This window comes from Penaeus japonicus, unplaced genomic scaffold (assembly GCF_977035675.1).
Source record: "Penaeus japonicus unplaced genomic scaffold, GWHDUDI00000001_assembly GWHDUDI00000001, whole genome shotgun sequence".
In the NCBI taxonomy this organism is placed as follows: Eukaryota; Metazoa; Arthropoda; class Malacostraca; order Decapoda; family Penaeidae; genus Penaeus; species Penaeus japonicus.
Genome location: NW_028234403.1, coordinates 42,242,841 through 42,252,840, shown reverse-complemented (window position 1 = coordinate 42,252,840; position 10,000 = coordinate 42,242,841). Strand labels below are relative to the sequence as shown.

Here is a 10,000-nt window from a genome sequence, read left to right as displayed (position 1 = left end):
CACAGCGCATGACACGTCTCAGGTACCATTCACATTCCAACCCTGGCGTAAGATCCGTTGCAGATCTTCCGCGAACTTGTCCACAATATCGAGACAAAAGGAGCGGCAACAACTCCAGAAACGGATTTACATAAGGCCAGAACCGGAACATAAAGACATTGTCGTTGTGAGAGATGTGAACACAAGGCGACACAGGCGGAGGTCCCCAGGGAGGTGTCGGCGGGACGTGTGTGGCATCGCGTGATCACACAGCGACCTCATGAAGGTCTCGAAGTGAAGGTATGTGAACCCGATAGCGGTCCATAGAATTATGATACGAATGGTCTAGAAGGAAGTCACACTACCATATTCAAAAAGAAAAACTGAATGTAAGATGCAGTTATCTAGAGGAAACCGGCGTTTACAATAAAAGGAAGTAAAAAAAGAAAAACAAGAAGAACAATATTAATCCATAGTATATTACTTCTAGAATCGCAGCCAGAACAGAATAGGGACAGGCAATTGCGACCTTTACTTTGGATTTTTCATACCCTAAGAGAAAAGGGCGAGGCGAAGAGGGGATATGTATGTCTTGCACAAAACCTAAAGATAACAGACGAGCCGGAGAGCCCAGGGAATGTTTCACATATTGGGATACATAGACATTAAGGATAAATTCGGTGACTGCTCTTTCCAATATTCTAACTTGGAATTCGTTTCGAGAATCTCGCCTCGGGGATGAATGAATGTTAGTGATGAAACCAATGCACCGCACACACGCTGTAACGGAGGAAAGAGTGTAAGAAGTGTGCCTAGATCGCGAGGAAAAGGTAGAAGGGAGGGAAGGCAGGGATAAGTGTGCGAAAAGTGCAGGGAACATTTTTCCTTGCATTTCATTTTCCACATTCGGAGAGGTCAAGGTGAGGGATCGGCAGGGAAACGCCGCAGGGAAGGCAGTGGTCCACTAGCCTTTGTTTACAATCTTACCGAATCACTTAGGAGGAAGGTTACGCGTACGACGTATTGTTTGGATATTGGAGGTGCTGCTTGCGCTAGAAATCATTGTAATTAGAAAATATTTATAAACCCATTATTCAATTATTTAACTAATATAGTGCTTACTATTAAAATCCTTTATCGTTCCAATGAGTTATTTAGTCAGATAACTGACTAGTATATTCTATTTACAAGCATGTTTTCGTCAACGGAATCATAGATAAATTGGTGGTTCTATGTTTTTATCTTTATCTACTCTCTTATTCAAGGAATCAAATTATTTCCTCATATAGGAAGTATGACCTACTTTTAAAATCTATATATATCATATTGATGGTTTTCAGTAGAGAGAGAGATTCAATTTAAGGTATTTTGAAACGGTTCCTCTCAAATGACATTAGAAAAATATTGAATAATCCAGTACTAGTCTTCAATATTTTCGAACCTCACAAGCCAGTACATGCGTTTGGCTCGAAGAAATGTAGAGCAGCTAACCATTTCAAGTAAGAAGCAGCGTCTGGAGGCAGCAGGTAAAACCATCTCCCATAGACAGACAAGCAGCAGGATGCATCACGCAGGCAGAGGGCAATACATCAAACCTTGATTATCGTGTGACAGCGCCCCTTCACACCTCCCTCATCAGAGCTGCGCAGGAAGGCCATCAGGGGCGTCTGTGAGGGTCCTGTGTGGACTAGAAAGCACGACTGGCAGTCTTGGTTGGCGTCTCTTCACGGGACTGCTGGGAAGTTTTATTAGGAGAGAGAGAGAGAGAGAGAGAGAGAGAGAGAGAGAGAGGGAGAGAGAGAGAGAGAGAGAGAGAGAGAGAGAGAGAGAGAGAGAGAGAGAGAGAGAGAGAGAGAGAGATTAAGACTTATGAAACATTAACAGCACAAAACATAATCCCTGAATAAACCCAGCAGTACCCGCAAACAAGTCCCTCTCCTTAACGAACAAACACAAACAGCCAACCAAGAGGGGTTCCTAGAAACTTTACCTCCGCGCTCATATATTTCGCGAGGCTTCAGAAAATCCATGTAGTGTTCCCCGTGATGGTAGCTGGGCGTAGGTTGTGGATCGTATTTTTGGCGAGAATTGCGGGCTGATTGATGGCTTTAGGCGATGCATTTTAGTGGTTGCGGTTAGCGGCGGTGGTTGGGCGGCGGCTGCAAACACGCTGTAAAGAGTTATGGTTGGTCGGTGGCGGAGAAAACACTCGTAGCTGATTTTATCAATGGTGTCCCCTGCGGAGTCCCATTGCGTCGGAGTCATGGTTTTAGGGGGATTGTTTATAGTTTTACGAAAGTCTGGTCTATAGAGGGAAAAGAAAAAGAAACGTTCGAGCGAAACCCTGCTGTAGTTCAGGCTGTCAGAGACAACATGAAGAACGGGATGTTTGGGAGGAGCTGGGAAGGCTGTGAGAATATTTGGCTGGTGTGATGGTCTATCCATTTGGACGTGTCTGTATGTGCATCTATTTTGATACACGCACACGCACATGCATATATATATATATATATATATATATATATATATATATATGTGTGTGTGTGTGTGTGTGTGTGTGTGTGTGTGTGTGTGTGTGTGTGTGTGTGTGTTTGTGTTTGTGTGTGTGTGTGTATATACATATATATGTCTTTCTATCTATCTATCTATCTATATATTTCTGCCTATCTATGTTCCTGTGTGTGTGTACATGTGTTTATATATATATATATATATATATATATATATATATATATACATATACTATATACATACACATACATGCGTATATACATATGTATATGTTTGCATATATATATATATATATATATATATATATATATATATATATGTGTGTGTGTGTGTGTGTGTGTGTGTGTGTGTGTGTGTGTGTGTGTGTGTGTGTGTGAGAGAGAGTGTGTGTATGTTTGTTTGTATGTATGTATGTATGTACATAATACACATGCATATAAACAAATACAACCATAGTCATACACATACATCCATACACATACACAACTGCTTACATCTGCAGGGTAACACATTTAAGGAGACAACCCTGCTACACATTTACCAACCAATTACCTTCCTTATTGTGCGAAGACCTGAGTAAGCGTTTGTGACTGCGGTGATCTTATCCAAGAACGAAGCGAAACTAGTTGGGATTCATTGAAGTCCCGTGAACCACAACTGTCCCCGACAAAGCAAATATTTTTTCTTTTCTGCAAAGGTAACCCGAGAGGCTTCTTAGGACTCCCCATTTACCTAACTCTTCCACCTCCCCCCCACTCCCCTTTGCCCCCTCCCTATCGGTCTCTCCACCCCCTCCCCCCTGCCGCTGTGTCCTCTTGAAGAGAAAATCAGTCGAATCGAAAGCGCGTTCAATGGCGAGCCGGCAACCCCCTTCTTCCGAAAAGCCTTTGCTACGATGTTAGCCACGGTGAAGCTAGCTCACGAGTCGGCCCACGAGCTATTGTAACTCTGACGTCTCTTTCATCTGATCTCACAGCATCTCTTGTAGTTACTCTTTCAAGGCCAGTCGAAGTGTGATAGGATTATTGCTGAACGCCATTATTACTTCTTCTTTGATAGTCAGTGCAAGAAGAAGGTACACTTGCATGCTGGTCTGGAACCGCTTTTTATTAGTCTGAAAACCGTATTACCTTTATTGCTAGTATAAGTGGTATGTAAAGCTATTGCTCAGACAATGGCGATGTTTACGTTAAACTTAACCGATATCACGGTTCACATTTTTTTTTTTTATATAATAACGTTTAATATCAAACAGTGTTCGTGTTTATTTACATACTTTCATTCAAGATTCACACACGCAAATCAAATGGAAAAAAGGGGAAAAGATAATGAAATGAAACACATCATCGCAAACAAATCCATACACACTAAAACAAACGCAGTTTCATACTATGCGGAAGAACCAAAGAATGACAGCCAGATAACTATTAACCTTTCCAAGAAGGTTCTTTGTTATCTTAGTTGTCTTGTATATATAGATTCCATCATATGTAAACCTTCAGTCGCTGACTATGAGATAAAGGGAGACTAATCTAAACGTAAAAAATGTATGGCGTTAGATGTTGATTGTGAACTTTGATGTTATTCAACTGTGGGAAATGAATTGTATTGGGTAAATGTGTATAATTCTTATCATTAAGGTACAACTTATTCAATGATTTAGCAATAGGTATCTAGAATATAGTGTTGATGTTCATTAAAAATATGTATGTCTAGTAATACTTAGACAGTAATAGAAATATCGTTCACAGCCTTTTATATAGTATATAACTCAAATAATTTAAAAGTTTACATTAACAACATGATAGAACAAGATGTGATTTACTCGTCAGAGCGCTCAGTGAATATGAGACGAAGGTAAACGAACATAAAGAGAAAACGAGAATATATATAAAAAACGATCTTGAATCAAGTCTCATGTTACAGAATCATCGGGGCTCAGATATCCTTGCAATAGGAATAAACAGTCTCGAAAAAAATCTAAATCCAGTTTACTTTATCACGATTTAGAAAAGTCTTTGAACGACCACTGTGAATGAAAATAAAATAGCTGTTGGAGTCTTTTCTTTTATAATGTGGCCTGATTAGAGCAGGCACGACTGGTTGATTAAACAGCACTCCCGAAGCATAATAATCAGGATGGGCGACCGGTCAGCGTGAAAAATTATGTCTAAGATATAATTACCTACGATGTCGGCGGGAGCCAGGGTGAACGATGGAGAAAACCAGCCGTTCTTCTTCGACACTCACCGCGTTTTTTTTGTTTTGTTTGTTTTTTACCTTTAAAAAGTATGAAAATTCACTTGCCCTGTGTTTGTAAAGTTCGTACTTTACTACGCGTCTCGTCAGCAAACGCTTCATCGCCATAGGCGGGGTGTCATTATATCCTCCAAGGTTGAACACGTGTTAACATTACCATCGTCCCTCCCGCGGTCATCGAAGTCGCAAGGATAATATATTATCTCTAGGGTAATTGCGGTTTATAACAGCGTTATGGCAGCACCCCTTCCACGGGTCCCTCCACTATCCCCTCGGCCACCCACCCTCCCCCTGCGCCATACTTGGATCTTATGTAACTTTCCTTATTTGTCTGAGGACTGGAGCATGAGCTACGGCCTTCCCGGCGCCCTCTATAACCCACAGCAGCACGATATGACCCCCAGGGCCCCGTGACGACCATAAACCTGATCGCCTTTATCTACATTACAGACAGGAAAACTTGGGACCCTCTGACTACAAACCATATAAACTACTTGAGATGAACTTTGTCCAAGTGCAAAGGCACACGGAGCACGGCTCTAGCAGAAAGTCGAGTGTTATCTCCGGTGACTTTACGATGTCTGAACAAGGTATTGTAGAAACACTGAGGGGGGGGGGGGTGCCTTAACCCTTAAGATGTTGCGCAATCCACTCCGCCTAACAGCCTCAAATATCCTTCGTCCCAACCAATGATCAGCGTAGTGGAAATTTCACAAGGAACAGCTGGGAGGGTTCGGGGCCAGAAAGGCGGGAGGCCTCAAGGTGGGTTTTTGGGAGGAACTAGGCAATGGCAGTTCCAAGGAGAGAGGGAGGAGTATGCTACGTGATCCTGAAGGGATGTTGGGACAGATGAAAAATACAAGGTTTAAAAAAAGTGAATGGTACGCAAAAAAACACACGAAAGTTGTTGCTTTTCTTTTTGTATTGTGAAGGTGTTCAAATGGCGGGAAAGTTTATGAATGAGTTAGGGAAAGGACAAGGCACCGAGAGGTTCAAGGAGAAGTGCTAGGTGAAGGTGAAGGATCAAGTTGCAACGATTGCTCGGATAAAGGATACGCATAAGGCTTCCTTGTACTGCACCAAGACACGGCATGGTGCGGCGGCGAGAGTTCGCAGTGCGTTGTGTACCCAATTTTCTCTGGCTGCGCCGCTACGAGTGTCCCGCCATGGATTATGCACATTATTAGATTCATGGTCGTCGGTGCGCGTGGATCAGAGGGCGGGACACAAATTGCCCAGGTGAACATTTACATCTATTTACAATATGCGACATGTAACCAGACGCAAGGTCGAACAGACAGGTTTACCGGTCATTTCGATGTCTATTTATTTTATTCAGACAGATTTGTACAAGGACTATCTGAACATAGATTTTTAGATTAGCACTTGCTCAATATGGCTTTAACTACGCACTCGATGCAGGGTTAAATATCATACGACACCCCGACCACATGTCATCCTGAATGATAAACACAACATTGGAACTTTGACAAACAAAACGAGCTGTGTGTGAGTACGTGCATATGCTTTATATGTATGTGCTAGTTTCTCCGTTCCTCATCTCACTCTCTCACTTGTTATCCCGCCATTCCCTTCGTTGTTCGCAATATCAGTCATTTATCTCTCTCAGTCTCCCTCTCGTTCTCTTTAGTGACAACAGACGCAAAAAAAATACACGGATAACGCAGGGCTCAGTGACGTGTGAAGGCCTAGACGTGCAGACGGAGAAACCTCACTTCCTCCTCGACTTTCCTTGCAGAGGCCACCCAGAAAGCGCTGTTGATATGGAGGAGCTGTAAGGCCGAGCTGTACATGGCAAAGAAAGCTCTTGGATTAAGTGGGACTCGATGCAGTTTGTGATGTAATGTTGAGTAGCATTGATTTAACTCATCTGTTGGATTTTGTTTTGTGTTTGAGCATTTATTATGACAGTTACAGAAGCCACTGAAATATCAATATTATTTCCTACACCAAATGAATGAAATGAAATGAATTGTTCATAGAAGACATTCGTACCGCACTATAGTGAAAACTGCTCACAATCATGAATGGGGATAAACATCACAAAACTGAACGTAATATACTGATAAACTCATTCATCAAGACCCATTCAACATTACTCATATACTATTTCATGTAGTCCATAAAAATACGTTTTCATTATTCAAAACTATTTCGTACTCAGTTACTTACAACATCCTATTTCTTTTCCTACGTGTTCCCAGACAGAATCCCATCACGAGGTTTGGTTTGAGTGCCATTACATTTCAAGCCTGTGAGCTCGCTGAGAAAGGAATCGCTGATTTATCTTTTTGTTCGTACCCTAGTAAGCTTTCCTCCCTGAACCCGGTGTACTGTCTCGCCAACGAAGGTCCGATTTTAACACTTGGGTGGTTTGCATGATGCTTAAAGTGTAAGCGGCTTTTGTTTCAGACCGTAATCACCATGCAAAGTAAGGAAGACTGATTGACTGTGTTAACAGGTACTCTGTACAAGGGTTTATGACATGAAATGAAAGTAAACGAAAATAAAGAATGTGTACCAAACTGAGGACGGGAAGGAGAACGAAACATATCTTGATTATGAGCTGCACAAACACTTGCATTCGCCACATAAACGTAAGCAATATTTTCGCACCACGTGGTTATGCTTAGCGCCCCCTACAGCGCTACGAAAGGCAGGCCAGGGTCGCTTACCAGCCGCACACTCCCGACCAACTGCGAGTCTCCAACGGCCGTTGTTAGTGGCTTGTTAAGGTAGTTAGACAGTAACTATACTATCATCCTGAGGGACGTAACAGACTTTGCATAATGACCAAACTAAATTGGCCACGTCCGTGCAAGCGAATGGACCGATTATGTAAGTGTTACGTGCGAGGTGTCGCTCATCCTAATAAGCGGAGCAGCGTGGTGGCCGGTAGGGGTCAGTGTGCATTGTGGGCAAAGCCTTCCACGGCAGGAACAAAATAACTGTCAGTAATTGATATGCCTAACGATCATAATTGCTCTTAAGTAAATCAGCAGCTCGCGCATATATTCAACATACGTACCTACAATGTACAAACCAGCACACGTAAAGCATACTTTATTCATACAAATACTGACATATAAATTTGGGAAGAAAAGATCCTTGTTTCAGGGCATGTATAAGGGAGCAAAATAGAAGAATAAATAAATAAATGATAAGGCCCATATTTCAGCATCCGGATTTGGAGAGCGCAGACACCTGTGTCCCTCGGGTGGTGTATGACTCCGTATCTCGCGGGATCGGCCACTCATCGCCCAATTAGAGTCAGTCAGAGTCGATAGCGAAGTCAGGGTGATGTCCGCGCTCTTTTGGGACACCGAGGAGACCAAAGGATGGATGGGGGTCTGCGATAGAGGTGATTGTCGCGTGAAACACCTGGCTAACTCTAGTCTCCGAGCGTGCCCATGCGTGCGTTCGTCTGCCCAACAGTGCCTACGGAACTCGCATACCTGCCCAACGACGAGGTCACGAAGGTCATCAGAAGTTATCGATAGAGACGAAGGGTTGATTTACAGCTGGCGAAATATCTCGAAGTCATGCTGAGGGTTATCAGTCAGGCTTATGACTCCATTCCAATAGATTAGCGCCTCATTATTGAGTCCGGAACATGTTGATGAGCTTTGGTCGAGTCAATCAGGAGCGGCGATCAGGTGTACGACTCTAAAAGGATTTATTTCATCCTGCCGATACAAGAGGCAGGTTGTAGTATGGAGGGGAGTGGGATGGGGTGTAGGGGGGAGTCTTACATAACTTCTGGGCTTTTTATAATTTGTGATGTCAATTTTGACCTAAAATCGGATATATTTGTTTTGCTAATGGAATGTCTCTTCAAATACAAAAGAAAAATACCAAATGAGTTTATAAAAGCTCTGGATTTGGGTGAAAGTTCATTATGAAGAGATTTGTTCAGTGAATGTTAACACGACTTGAATCAACGCAGTTATGGTGACGGTCGATTTGATTGTGTGTGAATAAAGAGCTGTGGTTGTACTTATGCAGATGTAAAACACACACACATATACATACATATGTATGTTTATATATGTAATATATATGTATACATAAAATCACACACACACACACACACACACACACACACACACACACACACACACACACACACACACACACACACACACACACACACACACACACACACACACACAAGCACACAAGCACAAACATCATTCATGTAAACATGTATGCATATGAATACATAAGCCAAACACCCCATTCAACCTGACGTTAGTCGTCTCTCTCAACAGCTACATTAGCACACCGAGTCAAAGGTTAATTTCCCTTCGGAACATCCTAGCGGGCCGAGCAAGGCGTCTCCGCGAGGTACCTTCATTCCGTATCCTTCTATGAGTATCCTACACTTATCCCACACTCCTTCACACTGGTCCATAACCTCCTCGCACCCTTAGATAACACAGTTTGCCTCTCAGACAAATGTATCGTTCGGGGTTGTGTTATAGCGGACTCGGGTATAATAAATTTGATAGTTGTGGACGTTTAGTGCCGGTTTACAGGCAGCAGTTGTACAAGCTCTTGGTCTTCTCCGAATGAATCTTCGCATTGTCTGGGTGTGATATTATTCGTCTCTTTCCTATTTTGTTGAACTTGATAAAGAAAGACAGACTGGAGATTATCGCAACTCGTTTCAGGTGTTAGATATATAGAATGGAAGTGATTATTAGTTAAAGGAAAACGTACCTTCAGTATTTTCTTGTTCTGGTTTGAAATGGCCTGTCGGTATCTTATCTTCCCATGTAGCTGCTTCTGCCATGTCTTCTCTACAATGGCGGTCAGTTTTGTCTCGCTCAGATTCGCCGAGTCTAACCCTTATTATGTGATGCAGAGATACCGCACATCGGAGGAGAGGAATTCAACATTTCTCACAAGATTTCTGTAACACTTAAAAAAAAAAATCTTCAATAATTTTCCTTGTGACTTAGAAATATCAACAAAATCGTTATTAAATGTCTTTATAGGTTTTACACTTCTAATGGGCTAAAATTCTTAGGTCTAGGATTAGTTTCCAGGACTGTTTATGGATCTCCTCCTTTCTCTCTTTGATTACATTTTGGATTCCACTACCCTTCTAACCTTAAGCAAAGGGTAACTTAGGTGTTATGACCGGCCCCTTAACATCTAACCCAAATTCCTTTAGAATGGGCAGTTGTCACCCCGGAGGATTTGTCGTTCTAGTGACATGACAATA

General features: G+C 42.3%; 1 protein-coding gene across 3 annotated transcripts in view; it reads left to right on the top strand.

Moving 5' to 3' along the window:
- Positions 1-10,000, top strand: part of LOC122247761 (uncharacterized) — a 189,662-nt gene that overhangs the window by 73,010 nt on the left and 106,652 nt on the right. The window lies entirely within an intron of this gene.